Genomic DNA, 15,913 nt, shown 5'->3' with positions numbered 1-15,913 from the left:
GTCTTCTTCCCAGTCACATTAGACCCATAATGAGTCTTAGACTCTTAGACTGTAAAGAAGTCAGGTCTTACTTGAAGGAGCTGTAAAGGACAGGATGGTTATTTGAAACCAGAAATACTGAACTAACAAACAAACTTTACACACTGGAAGACGGGCTATGATTTGTCCATCTGTACTGGGTTCTGGGTAATGAAATGAGCCTGAGCTCAAAGACCAGGTTTAGTGGCATTCAAAGAAGATGGCTTTTCATTCAAAGAAAGTCAGCTAATCCTGCTAAAGGAGACTGGTCAGGTTCTCTAAATGACCACTGGAATACAACGGACTACTTGCTAATATACCAGAGGGAGAGGTACTTTCTATGCCTCCACAAAAGTTCTACTGTGTAGTTTTATCATGGCACAGAGGTGACCTTCAGTTCTTCAAGGAAATAGCGGCAAACTTTGGCAGATTTTACTTGACAGGTGCAGAGTTGGTAACAAATAAAGTCAACAGACATTTATTTTAATTTGCTTGCTATGAGTCAGGTACTCTGCCGAGTAGTACGGATGCAAAGAAAATCAAAAGACAGTCCCTGCTCTCAAGGAGTGCACAGTCTAATGGGAGAGTCAACATGAGAATGCCTATGCACAAACAAGCTACAGACAGAATAAACTGGATATAATCTCAGATGGAAGGCACCTGAACTATATTAAAGATGACCGTAAGAAAGACTGTGTTGGGGCAGCCAAGGAGCACAGCGAGTAAGAGCACTGGCTCCAGAGTCGGGATGACCTGGAGATCGAATCTGGGCTCAGACACTTGGCATCCACCCAGAAACACCTGGCTGTGTAACCTTGAGCAAGTTACTTAACCCCAATTGCTTATAAAAAAAAAAAAAAGACTGTGTCTGCCACTCATGGAGCTTCCTAAGCCTAAAGAAGTCCACGACCAGAAAACTGGCCATCAGGTATTGTTCGGAACAAAGAAACCCAAATATATTGAACAAATATATATAGTCCCCAATCCTGGATGGCAACTTTCTTCTTCTTGGGAGACAGTGGTAGAATGTACTAAAGATCACAGTTTTTAGACCAACTATGTATAGTTAATTGCATTATGCTGTATTTCCAGATGAGGAAGACAAAACTCAAAGAAGTTAAGTGATTTACTCATGGTCACAACCAAACTAGGTCTTCTGACTCCAAATTCTATGACCATTCTACTATACCACGATGCCTCTCAGAAAGGATGACTTGTAGGTTTTCCTTGAGGAAAAGAACCCTTCTCTTTTCTGGTCTACTTGAGAAGAGGTTAAATTTTTGAAAATTAAAAAGTATACAGTGATAGAAATACACTGAGGCAAGAAGGGGTCTGGGCTGGGTTATGGTGATGAAACAGAAATTTGGGGTTGGAGTAGAATTGGGAAAAGGAGAGATATAAGTGAACAGAAGAGGAAGGCAGAAAAAAACATTTTTGCAAGATTTGATGGAGGGAAAAACAAATAATCCTTACATGGAGGTAGTGTGGTACTGTGCTTGGTGCTTAAGTGAAACAATCATTGCCTATCAAAGAGCTTTACACTTGAATGGGGGAAGGCGGGAAAGGCAGGGGAAGTTTTAGTTTGTGGAGTCACAGGAATGGTAAGTGGAGCCATAGGGCAGTAGGAGATTCTGTGGGGATTCTCTTAAAGTCTGCTGAAATGACTGGGTATGGATGCGATCCCATTTCATTGGTGCCCAACACAGATCTTTGGGGATCTTTTTTTTTTTTTTTTTGAGGAAGGCAGCTCATTCCTCAATTGATAAATGGTCAAAAGATATGAATAGGAAGTTTTCAGACAAAGTAATCAAAGCTATCTATAGTCAATACAAAAAAATGCTCTAAATCACTATTGATTAGAGAAAAGCAAATTAAAATAACTCATACTTATCAGATTGGCTAATATGACAGAAAAGGAAAATGACAAATGTTAGAGGGGATGTGGGAAAATGGAGACACTAATGCATTGTTGGTGGAGTTGTGAACTAATCCAATCATTCTGTGGAGCAATTAGGAACTATGCCCAAAGGGCTATAAAACCATATATATATCTATATATCTATATATCTAGATAGATAGATAGATAGATATCCCCTTTGGTGCAGAAATACTAGGCCTGTATCCCAAAGAGATTAAAAAAAAAGGAAAGGACCCACATGTACAAAAATATTTATAGCAGCTCTTTTCATGGTGACAAAGAACTAGAAACTGAGGGGTTGCCCATCAATTGGGGAATGGCTGAACAAGTTGTGGTATATGGTTGTGATGGAATACTATTGTGTTATAAGATATGATGAACAGGATGCTCTCAGAAAAACCTGGAAAAAGTTGCATGAACTGATGCAAAACAGAATGAGGAGAACCAGGAAAACATCATACAGAGAAACAGCAATAGTGATCAGTTGTGAATGACTTAGCTATTCTCAGCAATATAATGATACAAGATAATTCCAAAGGACTTTGAATGAAAAATGCAGAGAAAGAACTGATGGAGTCTGAATGCAAATCAAAGCATACTTTAAATTTTTTTTGTATGTTTTTTTCTTTCACAACATGATCAACATGGAAATGTTTTGTATGACTGCACATGTATAACCTATATAAAATTATTTGCTTTTTCATTGGAGGGAGGAGTGAAGAAGAGAACTTAGAACTCAAAATAAAAAAATTGCACATTAAAAATTGTTTTTACATGTATTTTTTTTTTGGGGGGGGGGGAATTACATAATTTGAGAAAGGCAGCTGGGCCCCTGTGAACTCCTGTGGTTCACACTCTTGATTGTGACTCTAGGCATCTTGCCTGTTACCACCAGCCAATAAGAGGAAAGCTCTTAAGTGCCCCCTCTATAATCACATCTGGGACTGTGATGGTTCATTTGTGATGATTCAACTGTGATGGTTTCTGTTGCTGATGGTGAAAACAGTTTGTTACAGTAATCTTCATGGATCTTTTCCATTTTTCTTCATTCTCTTCTCTCTCTTCAATATTCATCCTTAAAGAGCCCTGGGATAATTCTGCTTAGTTTTCATTAAATTGATTTTGCCCTATACTGCTTCTCTTAGCTTTATAAAAGGATACCCACTCATAACCGTACATCATTCTTTTTGGTAAGATTTTACAAATGAGTATATTTTAAACTGATGTTGCCTTTTAGTTGCCATCTCTATTCCCTTAGTAATTAAATCAAATGTTTGCAGAATGAAGGCACTTTCTGGGGTCTTTTGGTCTTACTGTGTGACAACAAATCTACATCTATTAAATTTCTGTATAAAATAATTATAATTATTGCTAATGTTATTCCTATTGTCCATTTCCCATTGTTAGTCACTCATTTAAACAGTTTAGGACTGAGTATTTCAACTTTATGCCATCTCATTTTTTCTGCATTGACATTCCTTATTTTTTTATGATTAAAAAAAATTTATTAGACATTCTTTATGCTTGCTTTTTTTTTTACTATGATCTTCCAAAATAACAACCCTCCAAACACCTGAAGACAGTTACCATGAATCCTTTAAGCTTTCTCCAGGTCCCAAATTCCTAGTTTCTTCAACTGAACCTCATATGGCATGGTCTGAAGGTTCTTTCAAAATTCCTCTGAATGATCTCAGCTTTCTAAAGTATGGAAATCAATCGACTAACACTGAAGTGATGTCCACGGGCCAGGCCCTGGGCTAGCTGGTGCAAATACAGAGAACTAAACAATCCCTGCTCTCAAGAAGCTTATATTCTAACGAAGGAGCTACACTCATAATTGAACACAGAACTCCAGATGCGGTCTCATCAGAGCAGGACACAGGGGAATGTGAATGCCTCCCTAGTCCTATGCAGCCTAAGATCACATTTTTTTTTCTTGTATGCCATGTCACAGTGCCGATTCATAGGAAGCCGGTAATCTACAACAACGTCCAGATCTTTTTCACACAAACTTCTTTCTGGACATGCCTTCCCCATTCAGTGCCTGTAAAGTTGAGTTCTGAAACCCAAGTGTAGGACTATGCTGATATTCATATGACATTTCATCTTAGGAGATTCAAGCCATCATTTTAGCCTTTCAAGAACATTTTGGATTTTGACTGTCATTCAGTGTGTCGGCAATACACTTTTGCTTCGAGTCATCTTTAAATCTGATCAGAATGTCGTCTACGCCTTAATCTAAGACCCTGTAATAAGAATGTTAAAAACTACAGAGGAGAACACTGATCTCTGTAGCACCCCACAAAAGACCTCCTTCTAAGCTGACATCAAACTCTTAACTGTTCCTTGGGTTCAGCCATTCAACTAGTTATATTTAACTAGTTATTAAGTCCATCCTGTCTATAAGACTAGCTTGAGAGACTCTGTCAAATGTTTTGCTAAAATCTAAGTAAACAATGTCGATAGCAATCCTCTGGTCTATCAGAATAATACTTTTCATTTTTTTTTTCTATGTGGGTATTCCCTACAAAAATGTAGATGGGAATCCATCCTTGCATATCCACCTGGTATTACCTTTGTCCACATCCTTCCCTAAGTCTGTCATTGGAGTCCAAAGTCCTGGGAGACCTTCACTAGTTTTCCTACCATATTGGACATAACGAGGGAGTACACAGACTGCTCACTGGCTTGTTATGGTAGCAACAATGGAACATGCAGGTTTCTCACCGGTCACCTGCTCTTGCTAAGTGAGTGGAACATCTTTTTAAAATTTTTTTCCTTCAGTCATTACTTCCCTGGTGACAGCTTTTATGTCACTGTGGTACAATTCCTCATTTGTGATCTGTTGTAGACTGCTTGTTCTCATCATGAGCACGGACCTGTGGGGAATCCTCCACTTACATCCTTTGGAGGCTGAAGCAGTTCATTACTCAATAACCAAAAATCAGCTGAAAAATACTGCTATTAAACAGAGGGATGTTTTTGTTTCAAGAAGAACCTAGATGTTATTACAAGAATTGCTCACTTTCCTAAAGGTAATGTTATCCCTCTTCCTGTTACGTTCTGGTCTCATTTCATTATCCATTAGCAGTATATGTCCACAATATATGTACTGAAAGATGAGCTTTGTGCATTGTTAATTCAACTGACTGTTGGTATGAAAAACAAGCATTATTCATCCACTTGGTTCTTCCCATGTGGATAGTTAGGCCCAACTCTTTTAAGCGACAATGGATCTCAGGAGGCTCTCCCATCAGTCATAGATGAATATCATTAGTACAATGTCACCTCCAAACAGAAGTATTTCTTACCTCACTGGCTACAGGGGATTCCTCTTCAGTTTGGACTTTGTGCTGGACATCCTCCATGATGGCAGCAAACATTTTTGACAAGCATGTGTTTTATGTTCAACTGACATTAATAACCAGAGGGTCGCAAAAAAAAAATGTGCCCATTGTTTTATCTTTTAAGGGATCTTGTATAATTCTGATGTATGCATGAGAGATATCTTGTTGGACAAGAGCTATTGCAGTGGTTTCTTGTTCTATTCAATCAAATGCTTTTTTATAGTGAACAAACAGTAAGGTCTTGTATTCTTTATACCAGACTGACGACCCTGTCAAAGGGAATGAAATCAGTCTGCAGAGATCTCCTCTTGAATGAGCCATATTGGCTCTTAGGGATCACTGCTTCCTTTTCTAGATTTTCACACCCCTTCCCTTTAATGATTTATTCTAGAATTTTTCTAGGAAGTCAAACTCACTGACCTATAGTTTGCAGACTCCATTCTTGTATCCCCAAACATTGCCCTTTAAAAAACATGAAAACAATATTTGACCTTCTCCACTTCACTCTCTTTAATTCTCCATGACCTTTTGGAGATCACTGATAGCTCAATAATACCTGCCAGATCTTTCACTGTCTACTGTCATTCTTCTGTAGCAGAATCTACGGAGGCCACTTTGGACCTACATTCCTGTGCTATTACTAGATATTCTAGAATTATCCTGGCTTTCCGGGAATATGAAATGTGGGCTGCAGTAGATCAGATAGAGAATGACCCATCTTTGTTCCACTCCTGGGCAGCAACATGTTTTTAGCTCAGCAATGCTTAGATAGGAGGAGGTAAGACTTCTATTTGATACCTTAATCATCCTCTTTCTATCAGACCCTTGGAATTTGATCAATTGTTGGCCAATCAGGTAGTTGTTGGGGTGAGAAGTACTGTTGGTGAAGAGTATCAATGAAAGACTTTTGGGGACTTCACAGGGTACTGTATGATACAGGACTTGCTGGCCCAGCACAGAATTTTCTGAGATGCGAGCTAAGCAGCTGTATTACCTGTGCTGCCTACAGTTGTCTGATGTACATAGGGTAGTGCTTGCCTTAAAACGGTATTTTCATTCGTTTATTTGTTTTTTATCCTCACAATCACCCTGTGATGTAGGTGATATTATTATCCTTGTTTTACAGATGAAGAAATTATGGCCAAGAAAGTTTAAGTGACTTGCCCACGGTTACACAGCTAGAAAGTTCCTAGAGCAGGATTTGAACTCAGGTCTTCCCAAAAATAAACCCAGCACTCTATCCACTATGTAACGCCACTCCTATAAAAGATACAAAGGCTTCTCTAATGAGTCAGGGTAGCTGGCCTTAGTGGTTTATCATATCACAACAGCATAGAAAAATTTCTTGAAAAGCTAAGTTTGTACCCCAAACAATTTTTTCCTAGACTACAAAAGCTGTAATGAGATTTAAGATAAAGTCCTAGGAGAAGTTTGGACTCTGGAGCTGATTAAGATTTACTGTCCTTAACATATGCTCATTCATACGAAATGCTTATTAAATGGAATACAGTTAATCTGTATTAAGTGGCTATTGTGAAGCTGAACTCTTTCGTAAGCATGCTGTTGTGATCATTTAGGTGTATTTCAGGTGTGTCTGACTCTTCATGACCCCATTTGGAGTTTTCTTGGCAAAGATACTGGAGTGATTTGCCATTTCCATCTCCAGCTCATTTTACAAATGAGGAAACTGAGGCAAACAGGGTGAAGTCCAGGGTCACACAGCAAATACGTGTCTGAGGCCAGATTTGAACTCAGGAAGATGAGTCTTCCTGACCCCAGGCTCAGTACTCTATGCACTACAGCTCCACACAGCCCCACCCACTGTAAGCATGGCACTGTGTAATTAAATGCTCAGAGACTAAACACTATTTATGAGCATTACATGACTTCTCATAGACCACGGTTAAAAGTTTTATTGTTCTTGTTTTAATCTTAGGGAGTCTTAAGGAAAGGTTTAACCACTTGCACATCCGACTGGATACCCCACAGGTATGTATGCATGCATGCACGTGCATATACACACATGCACACATATGTATACACAACAGGTATATATGCATACACACAACCTTATATATTATACAAACTTATTATGTCCCAAACCAAGAAGGAGATAGATTCCAATCTCTCCTGACAGTTATACATAAAACTGTGAAGGGGATAAAGCATTTTAAACGTCTAACCTCCCTCTTCTTCCTATTTTGAGGACCCTTCTTTCTTAGGTGGTACCTCTTCAGACTTGCCTTGTCACTGTAGTTCTTCCACTAAAACCGTGTCCCACTCCCTGTAAGTATCTCATAAAGTATTACCCTGTCCCAGTGGACTTTTCATGTCAACAGTGATCAAAGCTTTAGGGCAAAGCTTAAAGCTCCAAGAGTGAGATTTCAGGCATCAGCCATTACACGAGAGGATTTTCTGAGCATCAAGACCCTGAAATTCTACTGTGCATAGGGAGAATGGAGAGAAGATAAATAAGACCTTTTTGCATACTTTAATGCAAATACAAACTGCGATAGTATTTTGTGATTATACTGAACATAGGCTTAAGTTGAATAAAATAGGTCTGGTAAGTCTAAGGCTTATGTAGCAGTCTTTGTTTTTTAATCATCACATGATTATGATGCAGTGACACAAATCTTAATGTGACTGGATCCATTGTTTGAACTGGGTGTTTAGTAATGTAAGGGTTTTGTAAACCAACATTTTCACAGACCTTAATCAAAATGTGCCTATGATCACAGATGACACTTAGAAGAATAACAGAAGCAAAAGAACATCAACCCTAAAAGGTCATCACACTGTTTACTCCTTAGTAGCAATAATAATAATGTGCAAATTACATACGTGTAGATAGACAGGTAGTTAGCATATGACACTGCATTGATTGCATCAATCCTGCATCACTGCAGGGCCTCCTAAATGAAATAAATATATAATCACTCAAAAGAGTTCAGCTCCACTATCCACTATCTACACAGGAAAAAACAAATGGATGAAAAATACTTGTTCAGACAACAAGGAGTTAGGTAAACAACTGATCCATGAGTGTACATGCATCCTATAAAGATACCTCAGATGACAACAACCTTCACCCTGACTTGAAAAGTAGAAGTGTACTGGATTTCACTTGGGAAATTGTACAGCTCTTTCACTGATACCAATGTTTCCCCTGAAACAAGACTCCTTTTTCCCCCACACTAACATTCTTCTAGTAATACTATATATGGATACAAATCACAATATCACAATCTCTGAGCAATGAAAACTGAAGGTCAGCCAAAGGGAAGTGGAATGACACATGGTATGTCTAACAGGATAGACAATATTTGGCAGCAGAATATTGTGATAAGTTACAAGCAAAGCTAGCATAAAAGAAACCATCAGAGATACCATGTATGGTCAGAAAAAGAGCGAGGGATCATTAATGGATGGATATCCTGCATGTTTCACTGGGACCTACATAATATCAAGGGAGCTAGAGGAACAACCTTGCATTTGGGGTGAAACCCCTTTGGAGGCAGCTAAGTGGCATACAAGAGAGAGTGGTGGGCCTGGGGCTGGGAAGACCTGAGCTCAAATCTTGCCTCAGACACTAGCTGTCTGACCCGTGGCAAGTTACTTAACCTTTGCTGCCTCAATTTCCTCAACTGTAAGATGGAGATCAAAATACCACTTACCTCAGAGGGTTGTTGTAAGGATCAAATGAGATACCAGTCACTTAATAAATGTTTATTTCCTTCCCTTTGTCCAGGTATAAGGATGTGAACAAGAATAGCAAAGGAGGGGGAGGCATTAATGGGTGACATACAATGTGCATTGGTGGAGGGAGGACCTATGTCAATGAGGTAATTCTTAAATAGATCCTTCTACAAGGTCCTTGTAGATTTTTTCTGTTAATTTATATAAAATAGAGAAATTGGAGGTGGGGTATGCTACAGATGTGGGATGTGACAGGTACTTTCAGATAAGGTGATTATATCATTAATTTTACTTAACTATTTTACTTTGTTTCAAAAGACCTCTCAGTGGGAGTGACTAGTAAATGTTTATAATGTAAAAACAGAATACACAAACAAAACATATATGTGTGTGTATACACAGGTGTGTGCATGCACACATACGTGTGTGTGTGGTTTTGGTTGCCATAGCCAATAGCTGGTGATGAACCTTTCTGTATTAACAAATCTTGTCCTTAAAAAAAGAAGACCCAGTTTAATGGAAGGGTGGCTGAAGCTGACCACTCTTGTACTCCGAAGGCATATTCTTTTAAGAAAGGTCACATTCATTCCATGAGGAAGCATGAGAGCAGTATAGTTTATATTATGCTATGCTATTTTACATGTGTTATATGACATTACATCACACATCACATCCTATCATACTCCTTTACAATTTGACCCCATTCTATCTGTCCAGACTCATGAGTACCTTATTTCCCGGCCTACATTATCCATCCAAACAAGCCTTCTCTCTGATCTTCTCCACCTTTTATCTTCATGTCTTTGTACTGGCCATTCCCATACCTAAAATGTACCTCCTCCTTTCCTCTACCCCACAGAATTCCTCACTTCCCTCCAAGATACAATTACCTTAGATATGATGTATTTATTTCTTGATTCTCCCAGCTTCTGGTGCTCTCCCTTCTTAAAGCACTTTGTATCTAACTATTTAGTATTTTTATTTATTTTCCTCAAAATAAAGAGCAGGAACATGGCATGGTGGATAGAAAGCCAGGAAGAGCTGAGTCTTGCTTCTGACCCGTATTGGCTTGTATGACCAAGGGCACTATCACTCCATCTTTTAGGGCCACAGACAGCTCTGTAGGTCTCTCAGCTGCAGAGAAAGTGTAGACCTGCACTGTTACGAGTTCCTAATGAAATCAAAGGTCTAGTCCCTACCTCTATTTTCTTCATATTGATTCCGTATGTATTCTGTACTAATGCGGTCTCCTTCTTTAGACACATATGCTCTTTCAGAGTAGAGAATGTTTCATTCTTTTTATCTGTATCCCCAGCGACGAGTGAGGCAAAATACCTGGACCATTTGTTGTTGTTTAGTTGTGTCTGACTTTGAGGTCTTCTTGGCAAAAATACTTGGAGTGACTTGCCATTTCCTTCTCTTGCTCACTTTACAAATGAGGAACTGAAGCACAGAGGGTCCAGGGTCACACAGCTGGTAAATGTTTGAGGTCACACTTGAACTCAGGCCCAGCACGCTGTCCACTGCGCCACCTAGCTGCCTGACCTGGGCCATAGCATGCACTTAATACACTGTGCAAATGTGAAGAATTATAATAATATAACAATTCTAACATAATAAGAATATATAATAATTATTTTTATTTCTTTTTATATACATGAAGGAAGATTACTACTGTTCATGCAATTTCCATTGTCTAACATGGCCTGAGGTCTTTTAGGAGCTTTTTAGCTTTCTGCCGAAAATCTTTTTCTCAAATTTGGTCATAGTGAATAAGTAAATAAATAAAACAAACAAGATGTCCCACAAACCAAAGTACATTGGATATACCCACATTTAAGACTCCTCTGTCATTCTAATCTTCTTACATTAGAACAAAATAAAACACAATCTGTTTATAATAAATATTCTTTAAGAGTTCCTCATACCAGGTTTAAAATCTCAAGATAAACAACTAAAAAGAGGGAACAGGGAAGAGACAAGAATAGCAACATGGTATTTTTAGCCAGGAAATATTCTGAAGAATAACCTTACCTAGCACTAATTATATATGTTGATAAATGATCTTTTATTTAGGAACTCAAAAGTGCTGTACAGAAATTGGTCTAATCCTTAGGATGTTCATTATGAGCTGGGAGGAGGGAAGCATTATTCCTATTTCACAGGTGGTGACAAGTAAGAGAGGCTTGTCCAACATGGTCAAAAGTCTCAATAGCTAAACACCTGTAGAGCAACCACCTAATGGGAGCCCAGCATTTGTGCAACAATGAAAGGGTCTAGGACAAATTGGGGGCTGTAGCTGTCTACTCTGTCTGCCTATCTCACCATCTGACTTAGGACCCCCGACTCTAGCGTTACCCCTGGATACAAACTCAAATAATTGCTCTGGTTCATGACAAAAATAGAACAAAGAGATAAATAAGTATATAACATTCATTTCTCTCTCAAATAACACCATTAAAAAGAGAAATATTTTGCATAATAAATCTATTTCCTTGGAAGACAGCCCACCAGAACAATACCTAGTTATACTGATTATGGGAAATTTTATACAATAAACAATCCTGCATAAGTACTTCCTTGGGTCCCTCTCTGTATAATACTTTCTGTAAGGGAAGCACTGAATTTTGCATGGTTTGGGAGCAGGAAGAATATGAGAAGAGTATTCATCAACTTTCTGAAGACAGTGTGTAAAAACAGAGGCGCCTGTCCAAGAAGGCAGACTTTACTGGGACTGAGAGGAAGACTATCTAGTACAATCCTCTTATTTTACAGATGATGAAACTGGGGTCTAAAGAGGCCAAATCACATCAAAACGGCAATCATAGATCAATTCCCCTCTTTCCTATTTCAGGAAAGTAACCTATATTCCCTAATCATTTATGTGTGTGTATGTATGTGTACGCGCGCATATATGTACATCACGATGCATATGTGTAAATATGCATATATACATGTGAATGTCATATGTGTGTGTGTATGCATGTAATCTGGGCTTCCAAACTGGACCATATGCATGCGACCCTCCTTGCTGGTGGAGAGAATGATGATTCAGCCCTGCATGCCCCTGTGAAAGGCAGAGTGGTGTGAGAACACTGGAGAAGAGGGACCATCTTCTTCACAGCTTCAGGAGAGGACACACGTGATTCTGGACTTTCATCAGGACCAACCCCAGGGAGAGAAAGGAAAAAAGCCTCTGGGAAGGGGCAGGCAGGCAGAGGAGCCCGCCCTCCCTCCCGCTCCTGATTCCCAGCCTGCCTCTGCAGAGACCTGGGGGAATTTCGCTGTGGGCGAGATCAGGTTCTCTCCCTCTTGGTTAAGCCATCTCACCCCACAGTGGGAGTGCTTGATCACTCGGTGTGCTGCCTGGCACCTTCCAATCTGTCAGACTTCCCTGATTTCTGTTTGCTCCCTGCTTGGATAAATGGGTTTATTCTCGATTCACTGTCTGTGATGGTCTTTTGCATAATCAACATCACGTGCTCCAATTCTACACATATATATGTATATATGGAACATGTCTTGTCCATGCAGGTTTTGTCTGTATGTATGTGTATACAGTATAAGATGAATGTGCTGTTGGAGTCTATAGGATATACATGTGTGTGTATATGCACACGACTCTATGTATATGGATACATATGTTTATATCCATGCACACATGTGCAGAGGCAGCTGGTGGGTAGTGGACAGAAAACCAGGCTAGATTCAGGAAGAGCCAAATTCAAATCCAGCCTTATGAGTTGTATGACCTGGATAAGTCATCTAAAAAAAAATATATAATCCCGGTCTGCCTCAGTTTCCCCAATTGTAAAACCCAATAAACATGTACTAAGACCTACTATGTGCCAGACACTGTGCTAAGCACTGGGGAGGCAAAATTAATCAAAAGAAAGACAGTCCCTACTCTAAAGGAGCTTACAATCTAATGTGTTGTTGGGCATTAATGGAAAATGGGGATAATAAACACCTACCTCACAGGATTGTTGTAGGATCAAATGAGAGAATATTTATAAAAACACTCAGCATAGGGCAGCTAGGTGGCGCAGTGATTAGAGGATCCCTGAAGTCAAGATGATCTGAGTTCAAATCTGGCCTCAGACACCCGACACACTTAGTAGCTGTGTGACCTTGGGCAAGTCACTTAACCCCAACTGCTCTGCCTTCTCCCTTCAAAAAAACCAAACGAACACATCCCAGTACCTGGCACACAGTGGCACAATATAAATGATCATTCCCTCCTCTCTTCCACCTCATGGATAGAGATCCTTACAGGTCTTGTGATTTTATTTGGTAGCAGGATGCTCCCAGACAAGAAAAATTCCTACCAACTCTACTAATGTTGGCTGGGCCAACTCCCAGTCTTGGACGGCCACCTTTGGGCCAGAGAGGTCCAGTGTATCACACGGCCAGCAGGTGACAGAGGGAGCACTGGAACCATGTCTTTCTGACTTGGAGGCCAGAGCTCTGCCCACCATGCTGTTACTGGGTGATCAATGTTCAGAGCGCCTACCTCTTCAGACTGTCACAAGGACCCAATGGGATCATGTATGTAAAATGCTTTATACAATTAAAGCACTATGCAAATTCATGTTAGCCATTATGATTGTTCCATTCTCCAGACTTGGCTTTTGGGGATTTTAGCTGTATTCTGGAGAGGCATTTCAAAGGCCCCTGAATGGCTGGCCAGACGGCACGACCCTTTCCTGATGCCTGGATGAGTGCCGTGCGGAACGAGGCCCAGAAGCCTTCAGGGGGCCAGAGATTCAGGTGGCCGCCTCGTGCACTTCCTCCACCAGCTCCCCCCAGATGATGCTCAGCTGGCCTGCCTTCTCTAGCCCCCTGTATCTGTCATGAATGGAAGCCCCAAATTACATGCATCATGACAAATGAGAGCTTTAATTAAGCCGGTAGTTGTGGAAATCTGCTGACTTTATGAGACAAGAGAAGCCATGTCCGGTTTGGACGCTTCTTTTAATCCTTTTTTAATTCCATAGTCAACCTCTCTGCCCTTACCGCCCCCCCCCCCCCGAAATTAATGGTACCATAATGTACATATATATGTACTCATGCACATGCATACATACATGTATATATGTATGATGCCCACTGATACCATAAATTATGGGAAAGACTATGTCTCTTCCTCTCTCGGTGAGTTCTACCACTACATTCTTCAAGAATATTTGCTACACGCTGAGAACTGTCAAACCTGTCCCTTTCTCAAACAGCCTCCTGTCAGTGGACAAATGATCATCTGAAATGCTATTTTAACATAGGAATGTCAAGTTCATCTGAACAATAAAACAGGTTGACCTGCAAGAAAACTTAGATCGTCATCTGCATTGACAAGGGCAGGGGGAGGTCTGGGCAGCACAAAGAAAGATTCAGGGAAGATCCCTAGTTCCTCTGAGGGAGCCTCTCTAGAGGATTGGGCCAGACAAACAACCCTGCAGGGCAGGTGCTATTTTACCAACCAAGGAAATGAAAAGGGGTTAAGTGACTTGCTCAGGGTCTCACTAACTGTGGGCCTTTCATTGTGATGAGGCACTGCTTAATGCAGAGCTTTAGGGGCCCTGCTTATGAGTACCTGTGGGGTGTAACAGAAACTCTGCTTAGAATGTAGACAGAAACTGGAATTATTCTTTAGCCAAGCAAATCTTTGGAATACAGCCCTGAGCCAAGAGAATGGTGGTCATATGAAAATGGTTGTGTCTGCCAGCAGAGGCCTGCATGACCTTACCTGATTAGGCCTCTTTAGCTCCTAAGCAGCCTGGGCTGGGTGGCCTCATCTCTTTACAGATAGTAATCTCCCTCAGGGTTCACCTACAGTGGCCTGGCTAGAAGAGAACAGCTTAACTGGGCCACTCCCAGCAAAGAGGCCCAGTGACCATGGGCTTTCTGAGCTGCCCTTCTTTTCAGTCCCCGGTTGGTGGGGTCTTTTTCTTAATTATGGCTTCAAAAGATGTAAGATTTTGTCTTGCATTTCTAGGGGAAAGCCCAGAGTGTGGACTATTATGGAGCAAGAAGGTTCTTTTCATGTTTCCTATTTACTGTACTTAAGGATACAGAACAATCTGTGCTTAAAAAACAGCATCCCAGTATTGGCATGGCGTGCCTGCAGCTCTTGCTGTGAAATCTTGCTGCTCATGTTTCTAACACCACCTCTGGGGTTTGTCATCTCCTTCCCTGAAGCACCCTCTGGACCTGGGGCCCTTCCATCTTCCCCATGGCTGAACTTTCTTTTATGAGCTGTCTCCTCTTTATGGAGTGTGTACCCCTCAAGAGGAGGGACTCTCATTTTTTTTCCTACTCCTATCCCCAGTATTTAGTGCAATGCTTAACATATAGTAAACAATATATTTTTATTTATTTTTTGCTTTTTGCAGGGGCAATTGGGGTTAAGTGACTTGCCCAAGGTCACATGGCTAGTTTTTGTGTTAAGTGTCTGAGGTCCAGTTTGAACTCAGGTCCTCCTGACTCCAGGGCTAGTGCTCTATTCACTGTGCCACCTAGCCACCCAACAACATATTTTTAAAAATTCATTTAAATTCAATAAACATTAAGTAAAAGCCTGCTCCATGGTGGTGGAGGTACAAAAGCAAAATCAGTCTATGTCCTCAGAGAAAGCTTTGCTTTGTTGCTGAATGGACAAAGTATGAAGTAGGCGTCATTTTTAATTGTGGAGAGAACAAATTCTCTTTTCTTTTCCTGGTGAGGTATACTAAGTTATCCCACTAAGATAGTATATAATAATAATGCATGAAATTATATATATTATAATGTGGTTATTTTCATTCTGTCATGTGTTATTCAGTCTACATGACCCCATTTGGGGTTTTCTTGGCAAAGATACTGGAGTGGTTTGCCCTTTATTTCTCTATCTCATTTCACAGAGGAAGGAACTGAGGCAAATAGGATTAAGTGACTT

The 15,913-nt window shown here is 40.3% G+C and overlaps 1 protein-coding gene across 3 annotated transcripts in view; it reads right to left on the bottom strand.

Annotated features, from left to right (window-relative positions):
- ETV6 (ETS variant transcription factor 6) overlaps positions 1-15,913 on the bottom strand; it is a 355,559-nt gene that overhangs the window by 17,330 nt on the left and 322,316 nt on the right. The gene's annotated exons all lie outside the window — the stretch shown is intronic.

Source organism: Petaurus breviceps, unplaced genomic scaffold (genome assembly GCF_028583685.1).
Source record: "Petaurus breviceps papuanus isolate PSGF00001 unplaced genomic scaffold, PetGlider_PUasm1.0 470, whole genome shotgun sequence".
In the NCBI taxonomy this organism is placed as follows: Eukaryota; Metazoa; Chordata; class Mammalia; order Diprotodontia; family Petauridae; genus Petaurus; species Petaurus breviceps.
Note: the sequence above shows the minus strand (reverse complement) of the source record. Positions and strands in the feature narration are given on the sequence as shown.